This window comes from Bos indicus, chromosome 18, assembly GCF_029378745.1.
Source record: "Bos indicus isolate NIAB-ARS_2022 breed Sahiwal x Tharparkar chromosome 18, NIAB-ARS_B.indTharparkar_mat_pri_1.0, whole genome shotgun sequence".
NCBI classification, from domain to species: domain Eukaryota; kingdom Metazoa; phylum Chordata; class Mammalia; order Artiodactyla; family Bovidae; genus Bos; species Bos indicus.
Genome location: NC_091777.1, coordinates 59,484,375 through 59,501,161, shown reverse-complemented (window position 1 = coordinate 59,501,161; position 16,787 = coordinate 59,484,375). Strand labels below are relative to the sequence as shown.

At 42.1% G+C, this 16,787-nt stretch overlaps 1 protein-coding gene across 3 annotated transcripts in view; it reads right to left on the bottom strand.

Moving 5' to 3' along the window:
• Positions 1 to 16,787, bottom strand: part of LOC109571940 (zinc finger protein 665-like) — a 348,725-nt gene that overhangs the window by 23,047 nt on the left and 308,891 nt on the right. The window contains exons 1-2 of one of the 3 annotated variants that reach the window (XM_070771588.1): positions 2,831 to 2,944; positions 351 to 651 (exon numbers count right to left, since the gene is read on the bottom strand). The exons of 1 other annotated variant lie outside the window; for it this stretch is intronic. The gene's annotated coding sequence lies outside the window, so the exon portion shown is untranslated. Of the gene's footprint in view, positions 1 to 350; positions 652 to 2,830; positions 2,945 to 16,787 lie in introns of those variants that run through there. One more of the 3 variants, XM_019978469.2, reaches the window with a different exon arrangement.

The window sequence follows — 16,787 nt, the reverse complement described above, 5'->3', positions numbered from 1 at the left end:
TGCCCTGCTTTGTGCATTGAACTTGCACTGATCATTCCATTTTACATATGGTAATATACATGTTTCAGTGCTATTCTTTTAAATCATCCCACCCTCACCTTCTCCCACTGAGTCCAAAAGTCTGGTCTTTATATCTGTGTCTCCCTTTGTTGCCCAGCATGTAGGATCGTTGGTACCATCTTTCTAAATTCCATATATATGCATTAATACACAGTATTTGTCTTTCTCTTTCTGACTTATTTCATTCTGTATAGTAGGCTCTAGATTCATCTACCTCATTAGAACTGATAAACGAGGTGACATTTTTGCTAAGTATGGCACAAAATAGTCTAAGATGATTTACTACTTACCAACTGCTGCTGCTACTGCTAAGTCGCTTCAGTCGTGTCCGACTCTGCGCGACCCCATAGACGGCAGCCCACCAGGCTCCCCCATCCCTGGGCTTCTCCAGGCAAGAACACTGGAGTGGGTTGCCATTTCCTTCTCCAATGCATGAAAGTGAAAAGTGAAAGTGAAGTCGCTCAGTCGTGTCCGACTCTTAGCAACCCCATGGACTGCAGCCCACCAGGCTACTCCGTCCATGGGATTTTCCAGCCAAGAGTTTCAAATGTACGAGATGAAGGGAAAAAAACACTCAGGCAAGGAATGAATCTGAAAAAAAATTTGAAAAAAAAAAATTGTGAACTATTTTTAATCTAAAAATCTGGTGTCAAAGTTTAAAAAGCACTGAGAATAATCATATTTAGAAAAGCATGATAAGAGTAGAATACTGGAAACTAAAAAAGCTTATTTCTGAAGTTAAAAATGATTACAGAAACTGAATGAATGAAGAACTATTCCAAGCTACAAAAAGAAAGGAGAAAATGTGAATCCATTAAAAAAAAAAAAAGTGTTTCTTTTAAACTGCTACCCAATAGTGATACAGTGGATAAGAATCTGCCTGACAATACAGGGGACATGGGTTCTATCCCTGGTTCAGGAAGATCCCACAAGTACAAGCAACTAAGCCTGTGCACAACTACTGAGCCTGTGCTTTAGAACCTGGGAGCCACAACTCCTAAGCCCACGGCACAGAACTGAAGACAACACAGCCAAAAAAAATCAAAAAAAAAAAAAAAAAAAAAAAGCTACCACAGAGTGACAGAGTCAGTCATTTCTTGCCCCAGGTCTCTTCTTCCCTGACCTCTATCTCATGATAGGACAGGGGAAGGGGGTCACTCACAACTCAGTGAATCAAGCCACTGCCCCAGGCTCAACAGGGTTTGCAAATGAAAGTCATCTTCTGCCACAAGTAATAAAAAAAGACACAAGCCTTATAGACAGGAGTTTTTAAATTCTCAGCCTCCTCTGTATAACTAAAAAAATCATCTGTACCCAAACAACTGGCCACACCTGGATCGAGCTTACCCCTCTGTTCACCTATCTCCCTATTTCATCTGAGTCTCGGTGTCTCTTTTTCTCCCCCTCTGCTCTCCTGCTGTCCCTGTCCTATTTCCTCCCTCACACGTGTCCTGTCCCAGGCTGCTGCAACTCGTCCCTCCTCGACATGCTCTCTCTCCCCAACCTTCCTTAGTCTTTCAAAAATCCATACCTATGTCTGCCTCTGTCTTCCCCCATTTCGGCTCCCTCTCTGCGCTCCAGATTACTCCTCTTCTCTCGCTGTGACTCTCCATTCCTCCCAACTCTCTGGCAGTCCATGTGGCTATGCTTCCTTCCAGCCCTTTCTTCCTCTGCTCCTTACCCTTTGGCCTCTTTCTCTGCCAGCACCATGATAAAACCGGCCACTTCACATTGAGACTTGAACCCATGTGGCGGGACTCCAACCGGGTGAAAACACAACTCCGGACTCTAACCCAAGAGGCCTGGACTCAAACCCGGCCAAAACCCAGTTAGGGACTCTCCACCTGACGTCCCTCATCGCCCTTCGTCTCCCCGCTCCCATCACTGATACAGGGCAGTTGTCCCTATGCTGCTTTCCAGTCCCTGGAGATCTGGCTTTTTAATTTATTAATACTTCTCTATTTTACTCACTTGGCTATTTTCAAGGCTTAACCTCTTTGACTTGACTATCCCTTTACAAGTCCCTCAGCCATTCTCAGTGTTCCCATTGGTTCTCCCTGACGCTTTTCTCTCAGTTACAGTTATTTCTCTCAGTCCTTCTGACTCTGCTTCTCCTGATCCTCCAGCCTACAGTTAAGTACTGAGTGGGCGACAGAACGAGACGCCCCCGGACCGGAAGACCACCTTTTCCGACCGAGTTGAATTGGGCATGGAACAGCACTGGCTGTCACATGGCTGGCCCAGGTCACCTACCCTACGCGGGGTGAGGAGACAGGCTGACAGGAAAGGGGGGCGGGGGGGGCGGAGAGGGTTGCGGGGCAGAAGGACCGGCCTCAGGAGACGCGAGGACAGAGGGGCTGGGAGGGAGAGGGCTCAGGAGCGGGGCGGGCTCTCCGGAATCCCGGGCCCAGGGAGAGGGCGAGGCCTCTCCGGGAGCGAGGACGACGGGCTCTGCCTCCAGCGGTCGAGAAGGCGACGCGAGAAGGTTGGAGACGCGGTGGGGCGCGACTCCAACTCGCGAGAGAGGGCTTTACTTGGAGAGGCCAGAGGTAAAAAAGGGTTTTAAGCAGGAAAATGTCGCCAGAGGCGGTGTCCTCAGCAACACTTAAAACCCAAACGAAAAGATAACTGGGCCGAAATGGCAGCGGCAGCGTTTATTCGGGGCCGAGCACCGGGTGCCAGGGTTTTCAGGTCGCTGAGAATTCCCACACCCTGAGGACGAGTGAGCCGGCGCGGGGGCGGGGGGTGGTGGCGGGCTCTGCAAACTTACTCTAGAAGGAAGCTTAGGCGCCGCTCGGGGACCTCGGCTCCGCGCTCTCCAACTTCCGGCTCTGTGTGCAAGGGCTTTCGGTATTAGAGCCGCGGCTTCCGACCAGGGGCGGGGCGAGCACCCGCTGTGCGCACCGCTCGTGGGAGGGGCGGGGCCTGTTAACCTTGATAGGATTAAGCTACTGTCTATAACACTGCTCAGGTAAAAGCTTCAAGTTATGCCGGAAGCCAAGATACTTCCTCTTAAGACTAAAAGGATTTATTCTCAATAAAAAGCTGTTTTTCACAGCATATTGTGCTCAGATCCTGCTAGTGAGGCTGAAGCAATTCAGGGATCTGGGAACTTGGGCACTTTCAAGAAACAAGAATGGGACTAGTCTCTATATTACAAATACAAAACTCTCCCTGGGTATAAATGGGCTATTCCCTACTGACGCCCTACAAAACAGCAAACTCAGCATAGTGCTGAGTTCAACAAACTCAGGGTCAGTACCTGGGTGTCTGAGATCGAGGACTTAAGGGATGTGATCATTTGGGTCACTAACCACAGCCTTAAAGAGCAAGACAATTTCAGTTCAGTTCAGTCGCTCAGTCGTGTCCGACTCTTTGCGACCCCATGAATCGCAGCACACCAGGCTTCCCTGTCCATCACCAACTCCCGGAGTTCACACAAACTCACGTCCATCGAGTCAGTGATGCCATCCAGCCATCTCATCCTCTGTTGTCCCCTTCCCCTCCTGCCCCCAATCCCTCCCAGCATCAGAGTCTTTTCCAGTGAGTCAACTCTTCGCATGAGGTGGCCAAAGTACTGGAGTTTCAGCTTTAGCGTCATTCCTTCCAAAGAAATCCCAGGGCTGATCTCCTATTTAGAATGGACTGGTTGGATCTCCTTGCAGTCCAAAGGACTCTCAGGAATCTTCTCCAACACCACAATTCAAAAGCATCAATTCTTCGGCGCTCAGCTTCCTTCACAGTCCAACTCTCACATCCATACATGACCACTGGAAAAACCATAGCCTTGACTAGACGGACCTTTGTTGGCAAAGTAATGTCTCTGCCTTTCAATATGCTATCTAGGTTGGTCAGAACTTTTCTTCCAAGGAGTAAGCGTCTTTTAATTTCATGGCTGCAGTCACCATGTAGATAACCTAAAAAGAGAAAGCAAAATAGGAGAAAAAAACATTTTTTTTTTCTTTTGATGAGAACTGCATTATTCTTTAAAATACTCTATTCTATACTTTGGAGGAAGTGCTTAGTCGCTCAGCTGTGTTGGATTCTTTGCGACCACATGGACCATAGCCTTCCAGGCTCCTCTGTCTGTGGGACTCTCCAGGCAAGAATACTTGAGTGGGTTCCCATGCCCTCCTCCAGGGGATCTTCCTAATCCGGGGATCGAACCCAGGTCTTGTGCCTTGCAGCGAATTCTTTACTGTCTGAGTCACCAGGGAAGCCTGACTGTTAAGTATCTTTCCCAAAAACTTGTTTAGGAAATTACACTAAACTAAATAATATCCATAATGTAATTTCAAGTTGATTATATGTTCAGTATGAACATAATTAGAATTTTTCACTTTTTATTTGCAAGTTGTAATATATTTTAGGTCTTAATTTTCTAAAGCTATGACAAATCTAGACAGCATATTAAAAAGGAGAGACATTATTTTGCCCACAAAGGTCTGTATAGTAAAGCTATGGTTTTTCCAGTAGTCATGTTTGGATATAAGAGCTGGACCATAAGAAGGCTGAGTGGTAAAGAACTGATGCTTTTGAACTGTGGTGCTGGAGAAGACTCTTGAGAGTCCCTTGGACTGCAAGGAGATCAAACCAGTCAATCCTAAAGGAGATCAATCCTTAATATTCACTGGAAGGGTTGATGTTGAAGCTGAAGCTCCAATACTTTGGTCACCTGATGTGAAGAGCTGACTCATTAGAAGAGACCCTGATGCTGGGAAAGATTGAAAGTGGAAGAAGAAGGGGACGACAGAGAATGAGATGGTTGAATGGCATCATCAACTCAATGGACATGAGTTTGAGCAAGCTCTGAGAGATGGTGAAGGACAGGGAAGCCTGGCCTGCTGCAGTCCATGGGGTTGTAAAGAGTCGGACATGACTGTGCAACTGAACAAAAACAACGTTTTCTCAAATGTGGGTAACAAAGTCTGAAAAATACAGTCTTCCGAAGATCTGGGATTTATGGATGAACTCCATACCCCCATCAAATCATGGGATCTAATCAACATTTTCAGAACATTCAAAAACGGCAGATTACACATTATTTTCAAAAACACATGTCAAAATATATCAATCTTAGCAATATCTTCTTAGATGCACTGTAGTAGCCAGCTCCCACACTTAGGTTTGTTTCAGAGCAGGCTGTTTGATACAAAATCTCATAGGCATTCTTTTCTTTATAGCTCAGTCAAAATCCTCAGCATGATTAGAAACTCCCATCACTATGACTTGGCACCTGGGATCTGTACCCAGTCCATCCCAATACTCATAAACTGAGCTTTCATCATGGCTAGGCTTCATGGTCAGAAACTGAACACTCTCATGATCAGATGGTTCAACTCCTAATGCCTGAACTCAACATAAAAGTTTTCCCATACTCATTGCATTTGGGAGGTGTTGCTCCAGTATGTTCCCCAACTTGTGATCTTTGGGTAAAAGCCTTGCCACACACTTTACATCTGTGTGCTTTCTCTTCAAGATAAATATTCTGCCATCTAGTGATAAATGAACAATAACATGAAGCTTTGCCATATTCACTGCAATTTAAATCATGAAGTATTTGGTAAGTCTAAGGGGAAGTGGGGAAGTCACTCAGTCGTGTCCAACTCTTTGCAATCCCATGGACTGTAGCCCACCAGGCTACATCCATGGAGTTTTCTAGGCAAGAGTACCAGAGTGGGTTGCCATTTCCTTCTCCAGGGGATCTTCCTGACCCGGGGATGGAACCCGGGTCTCCTGCGTTGCAGGCAGACGCTTTACCACCTGAGCCACCAGGGCATCCCTGGTAAGTCTAAGGCACAACCTAAAAGCTATTCAAAATTCAGTTCATTCGTACTGTTTGGTGCAGTACACACAACTTGATTACTGGTGCAAGGGGACCAATGAGAAAAGGTTGCTCATGTTCCTGGCACTGGTGATGAGCTTTTTGAGAATGAGTAGATTTTCTATGGCCTGACCACATTCAATATCATCTGCGCTCGATCCAGTGTGAATATTCTCATGAAGCATAAGATATGAACCACTGCCAAAAGCACTGCAACCTCAATTATATTTTCAAGGGCTCTCACCTCTATACATCATCTGATGGCAAGTTAGGCCTGAAAGTACACTGAAGAATTTACCACACTCATTACATTTCTAATGTTTCTTTCCAATATGGATCATAAGGTATGCATTCAGACTAAGTACTCTGAGACACTCCCTACATTTGTAATGTTCCACTCTTCTATGAATTATCTGACTGTGAGGCTTCCACACACAAAAGCTTTGCCACACTCATGACATTTGTATAGTTTCTTTTGAACTCTGAGAGTTAAAGATCAACATATATCACACTTGGATGATGTCTCTCATTTATGGATTTTCTGATGTTTAGTGAGGTTTGAGACCTGAGTAAAGGCTTTTTTACACTCAAAACATCTGAAAGGTCTCTCTACAAAATATACTCTCCAATGACTTGTAAGGTGTGAATTTCGACTGAAACACATGCCACACATTACATTCGTAAGGTTCCTCTCCTGTATGTATTTTCCAATGAAGCTGAAGATGTGCTTTTTGACTAAAGGCTTTTCCACACTCATTACATTTGTAAGGTTTCTCTCCAGTATGAATTATTTGATGCTTTGCAAGGGTTGCCTTTTCACTAAAGTCCTTTCCACACTGATTACATTTGTAAGGTTTCTCTCCCATAAGGATTTTCTGATGAATTAAAATGTGTGAACTGTAAGTAAACAGCTTACCACAAAAATTACACTTATAACCTTCTCCCACTTTTCTTCGCTTCTATCCACTATGAACTCTCTGATGATCTGTAAGGTTTGGTTTTCGACTAAAGACACTGTCACATACATCACATTTATATTATTTATTTCCTATATGAATTATCTGGTGTCTAGAGATTTGAGAAGCGATTAAAGCTTCTGCCACACTCATTACATTTGAAAGGTTTCTCTCCGGTATGAATTCTTTGATTATTTGCAGGGCTGTTTTATGACTGAAGACCTTGCCACACTCATCACATTTGTAACGTTTCTCTCACTTATGAATTCTCTGATGAACTGCAAGGTGTGAATTTGTACTGAAGACCTTGACACATATGTCACAATTATGTAATATCTCATCTGAATAAATTATCTGATGATTCCTGAGAGCTGAGACATGACTAAAGGTTTTCCTACACTCAGTACACTTGGAAGCTCTTTCCCGGTATGCTGTTGGATCTTGTGTCAGTAATAAAGGATGCAAAATATCATTCCCAAATATATTAGAAAGGTTAGTTTGGACACCAGGAGGTATTCCTTGAAGTGGTGAAGGTGACTACTGTTGACAGACTTTGTAACTTCATTACATTCAGAAATTATCCCATCAGTTTGAAATATCTGCAGTTTATCCTGCACATTTAATCCAAGCCTATTTACAAAGGGCTTGATTTCCACATCCTTTCTTCACTGTTGACCTCTGCCATCAGTGAGATTTCCATCATGAGTTATAGGCATTCCTTTGTTATTTCTTCCACCACTTCTCCAATGACACTCAAGGTTATACATGTCTTCCTGGATTTCCGTGAGGTAAAAATGTTTGATTTCATGACTTTTAGGTCTTCCCAAGATCGCTGTTTGAAATACTTCTCCTGTATCACTCTCTGCTTTGGGTTGTAATTGGTAGACCACATGTACCAGATAGATATCTACAAGACATAAAGAATCCATTCACTAAAATTAATCAATAAGTGTCTCAGTGTCTATTACACCAAAAGTAATACTTATATCACAGTTATAAACTTTTTCCCAACTATGTAATATTTTTCATTTTCAAAAAATTTTGAAACTTTCCAAATATGATCTTAAAATTCTGAGAAACACTAGAGCAATAAACTTCTTTACTAAAAATAAGAGTTGTAAAAGATAATTCAAATTGATTTTAGGGACGAATACTTGCAAACAGCCTATGACAAAAACACGTATACTAGAAAAACATGTCAGCTCACACACAAAAAATGCAATTTTTCCACCATGACTTCAAAGCATGTACCAATTAACAGTAAACATGCTGCAGTCTCATAATTGAGGAGAAAAATGTATTCTACTACAGATATATTCTGCATACTTACAGTACACAAAAAATGCCAATGAACATACAATATATTGTAATGCTAAAAAATCCAAAATGAGTTTATCTAATAATATGTTGCTATTTAGAATTATAATATATATACCATAGAGAAAAAAATTCAATAGTAGTTTTTATGAAACAAAATATCTTTCTAACTATGTCCTACAAAATGACATACCCATAATAGACATTTTGCAACATTAATAAGTAAAAAAAAAAAAGTATAGAAATAAAGACTTCAAAGAAATTACAAGATACAACATCGGCATGCAAACCCAACTAGGTTTCTAAACATTAAAAATGAACAATCAAAGTAATTCAATTGACAAGAAAATTAAAAAAGAATACTTAATCCTAACATTATACAAAAAGGGAAGAATTTTTATACTGCAAACTAAAGACTTCTGAAAAATATTAGAGAAGAATCAAATAAATGTCAATACTTATCCCAGGCTTCACGGATGTAAAGTTGATATTGTCAAGATGTCAATACTAGTCAAAGCTAACAAAAGATTCAAAATGATCCCTAGTGAAATCCAAATTCTGCTTTTCTTAAGAAGCAGATGAATCAATCCTACAATTCCTATGGAATCGTGGAAGACAATGAATAGCAAAAACAAACTGGAAAGCAAAGTCAGACATCTCATGTCTCTTTATTTCAAAACTGATTCCAAAAGTACACTAATCAAAGCAGTATGGTACTGATATAAAGGCAGACACCTGCAGAACACAATAGATTCAGAAAAATATTTTTGTCTGTAAGGTCACATGATGTTCCACAATAGTGTCAAGACCAAGTAATGGGGGAAGGGCAATCTACGAATCAAAAGGTGTTGGGAAAACTGGATATTCACATATAGAATTTAGCTTGAGCATTATTATACACTATAAACAAAAATTAACTCAAAATGCTTCAAAGACCTAAAACTCAGTCCCTAGTGTATAAGGCTCCTATAAGTAAATGAACAGAAAATGATTCTTGACAGTGGATTCACCAGTGATTTATCAGATACAACAGCAAAAGCTCATGCCACCAAAATAAAGAGATAAATTGCACACATCCTAATTATCAAAAAAAGAAAACAACATACACTATAATACAAAGAGTTTGCCAATCATATATTCAATAATAGTTTAACATCAAGAATACATAAAGAACTCTAAAAAGTACTGATCACCAATTCCACCATAGGGGTGAGGGAGCTTTCTCAACCAACCATCCCACATATTGCAAATAAAATACAAAGAGTAACATAAAATAGAAACTTTATAAATTTCATTTATAATGCATAAAAATATTAAAAAAGGAAAGTAGCAATGCCTTGGAAAAAAAACAAATGATGGTTCATCACTGAAGTTATCACTCCACTACGTAAGCTCTGTCATTAAGTTACTACAAAATTAAGTGTGGAGGCAGAATGATCAATAACACCCAGGTGACAAGCATGCAACATCAGCAACAGTTTGGTCAACAGCCTCACGAATATGAGGGTGTGAACCTGGACAATACCCTTGTCAGGAGAAGTTCCTACACCTCTTGGTGAGGCTCAGAGGGCATGGTGATAGTACACGTGAACAACACTATCACAGTGCCCTTCACGCAGGCTTTTCTGACATCACTCAAAGCCATAAAAAGATGTACAGGTCAAGGTCTTCAGATGCTTTCTCATATCACAGAACACGCTGACCACTATACTAAGTAGCTTCAAGCGGTAATTCTGTATGCAGCGGTAAAATATTACAACCAATAAAGGAAAGTATTCTCCTTTAAAAATTTTCTCTTACCCAGTAAATCCACACCGCAAAGAGTCCATGAGGAGCTGCCCCTTAAACACAGGTGGATTACCACAGCAAAGAAACTGGACATGACTTCAGACCCTAGAACCACATACTTCAAAATCAAATTTAAAAGGAAAAATTATACAAACTAAGGAGAAAGGGGGCTTCCCTGGTGGCTCAGAGGTTAAAGCGTCTGCCTGCAATGTGGGAGACCTGGGTTAGATCCCTGGGTCAGGAAGATCCCCTGGAGAAGGAAATGGCAACCCCCTCCAGTATTCTTGCCTGGAGAATCCCATGGATTGAGGAGCCTGATGGGCTACAGTCCACGGGTTGCAAAGAATCGGATATGACTGAGCAACAAGAAGAAGAAGAAGGAGAAAGAAAAGTCAGGAAGAGTCTACACTCTCAGACTAGACAGACCAGTACAAGAGCGGAAAACTACAAGATGTGGGGGTCTCATGTCATAAGACCTTGAGATGGGACTATTTGGTCCACCCAGAGATGCCAAGTTAAAACCCTGAAAGATTCACACATTTTCCCTTTGTTGGACTGCTGTCCTTACAGTTTTCCTAAGTAACAGTCACAGAAGATCCAATCCACCAGGCTATTCCACACACCCTAACGTGTATGGCAGCAAAAGGAGAACAGCAGAAATGGCTGAGGGATCTCAAGAAGCAGACAGGGACTGAGACAGTTCTATACAGGTTCTGAGGTGCCAGATAAAATTAGAGAGCAGCCAGTATTTTCCCATTTTCTGATTATATCTTCCAAATATGACAACTGTGATGAAAGTAGTTGTCTTCTTTTCTTTCTTCTTCTTCATCTTTTGAGCTTTTCCCTCAGGTATCATGAGTCTGTAGAGGTCTGTCATGCAAGTTGAAAAAATGTTGTTTAACGCTTACAATTAACACATTACCTTGCTGTGCACCAACCACACACACAGGGAAGACCTCACCATGTGGAACAGACAGTCCTCTACTGCCCACTGTCATAGGAGGGACTCAGGACAGTAAACACCCACACTGAGAAAAACAAGGAGTTTTCACACACCTTCTTCAACCATACTTCCCTCCAGATGAGGTCACACACACACAGCAGTGCTGGGGACCTCAGCTGACCCAATAATTCCCTTGAGGTCATAGACCAGGCCCTAGTCCATCCTCATGCAGAGTGGAGCACCTCAGCCTTCAGGAGTGAAGGACTCAAAAATCCTGATGCTCAAGGCTAGATGCACTGGGGCCCCTTAAATATCACTGGGAATCAGCCCCACCCAGACTTTCTGAAGGGAAATCTCTAATCAGGGTACAAAGGTATTTGCAAAATGCCTCACTGGTGTAATTTACAGCCTGGATGAGTACCACTCAAGAAATCAAGCCCTGCATACTCCCCACTTTTCCAGTTTTATTGAGGTTGAATTGTCTAATGAAAAGGGTATGTGTACATATAATGTGCACAATATGATGATATGACATATGCACACGGTGAAATATTTATCACAATCCAGTAATCAAAATGGGCTTCTGTGGTGGCTAAGTAGCAAACAATTTGCCTGCCAGTGCAGGAGTTTAGGGTTCAAGCACCACCTCAAAAAGATCTCTTAGAGAAGGAAATGGCAACCATACCAGTACTCTTGCCTGGGAAAACCCATGGACAGAGGAGCCTGGTGGGTCACAGTCCACTGGTTTGCAAAAGAGTTGCACATGACTTAGCAACTCAAAACACACATCAACTCCCAATTCCCATGTTTATTTTGTGTGTGGTGAGAACACAAGATTTCCTCTCTCGGCAAATTTCAAGCTACAGTAACAAAGTAGGATTAACTATAGTCAGCAAGCTGCACAGAGCTCCCCAGAACATACTCATTTTACATCTGAAAGTCTCTACCTTTGGACCAAGATCTCCCATATATCTTCACCATGTCCCATTTCCAGATAACCACCATCCTACTGTCTGGTATTACTAAGTGTCACTTCTTCATATTCCACATGTAAGCTAGCACATACATGTTTTTCTCTGTCTTAATTCACTTAGAATAATCTTCTCTACATGCATCCAAGTTGTCTTAAGTGACAAAAATCTACATTTTTATGGCTGAATAATATGTCCTTATATATATATGTGTGTGTGTGTGTGTGTCTACATAACTTACCTGGAAACTTGGGGTCTTTAATCAATAGAAATAATTAACAGACCAGAGGACAAATACAGACAAGGCTTTATTGGGGCTCCTGTTGCAGTAAGAGCAAGAAAAAGTAGGTGCCCTGGCTGTTTTCCAACAGGTGGGAGGGGGAGGTAGGCCAGTCCCCTAAATGGTGTGAGGGTAGGGGGGGATTGGTGGGTTAGGCAGGACGGAAGCTGAGGTGATCTGCCCCTCCCCTCCCCTTCCTTTGGGGCTGTTGTGGGCAGAGATCATGGGCACAGCCCTGCTTTTGCTTCTGGAACCTCAGAAATAGCAGCTGGTCTGTGGCCTTTTAATTTCTTTTTGTTCAGAATTGCCCTGACTGCGCATGTGCGTGATTACAGTTTCTCTGGTCCCTTACAGTGTCTTTGTGTTCTGTAGCCCAAGAAGGCAATGGCACCCCACTCCAGTACTCTTGCCTGGCAAATCCCATGGATGGAGGAGCCTGGTAGGCTGCAGTCCATGGGGTCGCTGAGTCGGACAAGACTGAGTGACTTCACTTTCATTTTTCACTTTCATGCATTGGAGAAGGAAATGGCAACCCACTCCAGTGTTCTTGCCTGGAGAATCCCAGGGACAGTGGAGCCTGATGGGCTGCCGTCTATGGGGTCGCACAGAGTCAGACACGACTGAAGTGACTTAGCAGCAGCAGCAGCAGCAGCAGCCCAAGGAGAAATTTGTCCAGGAGCAAGCCCTGCAGTAAAGGGCCTCAGGTCCCAGTCTGTCTCATGTGCTGTGTGCTCAGACACTTCAGTCGTGTGCTACTTTTTGTGACGCTATGGACCTTAGCCCACCAGGGTCCTCTGTCCATGGGATTCTCCAGGCAAGAATACTGGAGTGGATTGGCATGCCCCCCTTCAGGGCAATCTTCCCAACCCACGGATCAAACCTTCTCCTGCCATGTCTCCTGTAGTGGCAGGTGGTCCTTTACCAATAGTAATACCTGGGAAGGCTGTCACACACACATTTTTATAATTGACTTATTTGTCAACAGACATTTAGGTTATTTCTACAACAAATGATTGTTGTGAATAAAGAAATATTGGTTATACAAATGCAGGTATCTCCTTCAAATCACTGATTTTTCACAGGACATTCCTGGTGGTCACAGGAATTCCAGGTTAAGAATCTGCCTTGCAACAAAGAGAACTCGTGTCCAATCCTTTGTAAAAGCAGGGTGACAATATACAGCCTTGACGAACTGCTTTTCCTATTTGGAACCAGTCTGTTGTTCCATGTCCAGTTCTAACTGTTGCTTCCTGACCTGCATACAAATTTCTCAAGAGGCAGATCAGGTGTTCTGATATTCCCATCTCTTGAAGAATTTTCTACAGTTTATTGTGATCCACAGAGTCAAAGGCTTTGGCATAGTCAATAAAGCAGAAATAGATGTTTTTCTGGAACTCTCTTGCTTTTTCAATGATCCAGCAGATGTTGGCAATTTGATCTCTGGTTCTTCTGCCTTTTCTAAAACCAGCTTGAACATCAGGAAGTTCACGGTTCACATATTGCTGAAGCCTGGCTTGGAGAATTTTGAGCATTACTTTACTAGCATGTGAGATGAGTGCAATTGTGCAATAGTTTGAGCATTCTTTGGCATTGCCTTTCTTTGGGATTGGAATGAAAAATTGTAATACCTATTAATACATCTCAATTTGAGAATGCACTACAAACTTCTACTGATTTCCAAATAGCCTTTCTGGAATATTTTAGAGAAATTTCATTTCATTATCCTTTTAACAAACTGGAATTTCTTCAAAAATACTGAATTTATTATCTCTCACATTGTCACATCACAACCTATACCTCAAACTGATGTTTTCTATATAGATGGGACTAAAAACGCCAAAGCCTCATTCTGGTCTCTCAAGAATATATAGTCTTTTATACTAAATTTTGGGGGGGCTCCAAAATCACTGCAGATGGTGACTTCAGCCATGAAATTAAACGATGCTCACTCCTTGGAAGGAAAATTATGACCAGCCTAGATAGCATATTCAAAAGCAGAGACATTACTTTGCCAACAAAGTTCCGTCTAGTTAAGGCTATGGTTTTTCCAGTGGTCATGTATGGATGTGAGAGTTGGACTGTGAATAAAGCTGAGTGCTGCAGAATTGATGCTTTTGAACTGTGGTGTTGGAGAAGACTCCTGAGAGTCCCTTGGACTGCAAGGAGATCCAACCAGTCCATCCTAAAGGAGATCAGTCCTGGGTGTTCATTGGAAGGACTGATGCTGAAGCTGAAACTCCAGTACTTTGGCCACCTCATGCGAAGAGTTGACTCATTGGAAAGGACCCTGGTGCTGGAAGGGATTGGGCACAGGAGGAGAAAGGGATGAGATGGCTGGATGGCATCACCAACTCGATGGACATGAGTTTGGGTAGACTCCAAGAGTTGGTGATGGACAGGGAGGCCTGGCATGCTGCGATTCATGGCATTGCAAAGAGTCAGACATGACTTAGTAACTGAACTGAACTGATACTAAAGTTCATTCTGCTCAACAAAACGAATTATATACTCTTATTCACGTTATTCACCTACATCCTTACCCTATTAATATAGTCTCTGACTCCTTATATTCAGTTTTTATATTAGGAAATATAGAAACCTCTATTATAATTTCCAGTCAACCTATTATTCAACAACTTTTTCTCGAACTACAATCTCTTATTAGGGACTGCACTTCCCCCATTTATATTACCCATATTTGAACACATTCCTGCCTTGCCGGCCCTATGGCTCATTTTAATGAACAAGCTGATAAACTTATTTCTGTTGCTACTCCTGAGGAACAACATGCTCTATTGCACAATAATGCTGGCTACTTAAACCAAATTTAGAAAATTCCATACCGCCATGCTAAAGAAATCATTAATAATTGCTCTACTTGTAGACCCCTACATCTTCAACCTATTTCACAGGGTGTTAATCCTCGAGGATTACAACCCAATGAATTATGGTAAATGGATGTAACTCATTGCCCTGAAGTTTCTCCATCTTCTTTCCTACATGTCTGTATCGACACAAATTCTTCTTTTATATGGGCCACACCTTTTCAAGGTGAGGCTGCACGACATGTTATAACCCACCCATTAGCTTGTTTTGCAATAATTGGAACTCCTAACTCTATAAAAACAGACAGTGGCCCTGCCTATACTTCTAGGCAATTCAAATAATTTTTACAATTTTTTTCTATTAAGCATGTTACAGGCATTCCTTACAATCCACAAGCACAGGGCATAGTTGAACGAGCACATCGAACACTGAAACTACAAATTAAAAAATTTAAAAAGGGGGAATACACAGGAACATTTCTATATTCCTTATCCAGAGCAGACTTTACTAGATCTCAACACGATATACTCTCTAATCCTATAACTATTGTTAATACAGCTTTATTTCTTTTGAATTTTTTAAACTTACCACAAGGAGATATCTTGACACGAGCAGAAAAACATTTCAAGGAATTGAAGGATACCTCTCTTCCTCTGCCCATTTGGTATCAAGATGGGCTAACTAAGCAATGGAAATCTAGGAAATTAATCTTACAGGGAAAGGGGTATGTTTGTATTTCTCCAGATGGATCCAACAAACTCAATTGGCTTCCTCTTTGGAAGATCTGCCCCAGGGGAGCCTCCGGTGTTCAAAATAAAGACGAAAAGACAAAACCCCCGGGATGAAAAAATTCCAATAGAGGCCATGGCGGCTCTAAAAATCTCCAAGAAGCACCGCCCTCAATGTCATCGACCTCATGATCTCCCTACTTGGGGACAAATAAAAACCCTTACTAATCAAGCTGAAAATCTGGTTTCTCAACAGGGAATGCCTCGGAATCCAGAAAATACATTTGTTGCTAGGCTTGCTTTGCTTGCTTTTGCCTCCCCTGCTCAAGCTGAATTAATTAATCATATTTACTGGGCCTTTATACCCAACCCCCCTTTATTGCAGGTTGTAGAATGGACAGATAAAGGACCGATCGTATCCACCAATGACTCAGTACATATGCCTCCTCCTCAGAGCTTGGAGGGGCCCTTTCATCCTGAGGAAGAAGGGAGAATAATTAATATTTCTCTTGGGTATGAAGTCCTTCCTCTATGCATGGGTCCAGCAGAATTATGCATTAACGTTAGCCGACAAACAAGGGCTTTCATTCTGCCTCCAAAGAACTTTCAGACATTGCTTGGACTGTTTACTGCCCTTTCTTTCTATGAGAACCATGTCAACACTACTGAAACTCTAGGAAAAGGACAAAAATCATTATGCAAGGGTTTACATATAAGAACTTTAAATATACTCCTGTTCATTGGGACAGATGTCAAGCTAAATCAGGGAAATTAATGTTTGGGGCCAATTACACCATTGTTGATTGGGGACCCCATGGTATGTGGTTGTCTAACTTTTCAGATGATATTAACAGCACTGTATGTGATTATGCTACTCAAGTAGCATAAAAGGTTCCTAATACTATGATGGAACTTTACCATGACAAAGGACTTCTTGGCTGGCTTGACGGTGGAATGGCACCCCCTCATTCCCGAATTGTCCTCAATAAATGGATTGGGCCTGAACAATGGGACATCTGGAAACTTGCCGTGAGCACTGAAGAACTTGAAACTTGGACTGGATATTTCATGGGGACCAGCTGTAGTCATACTAA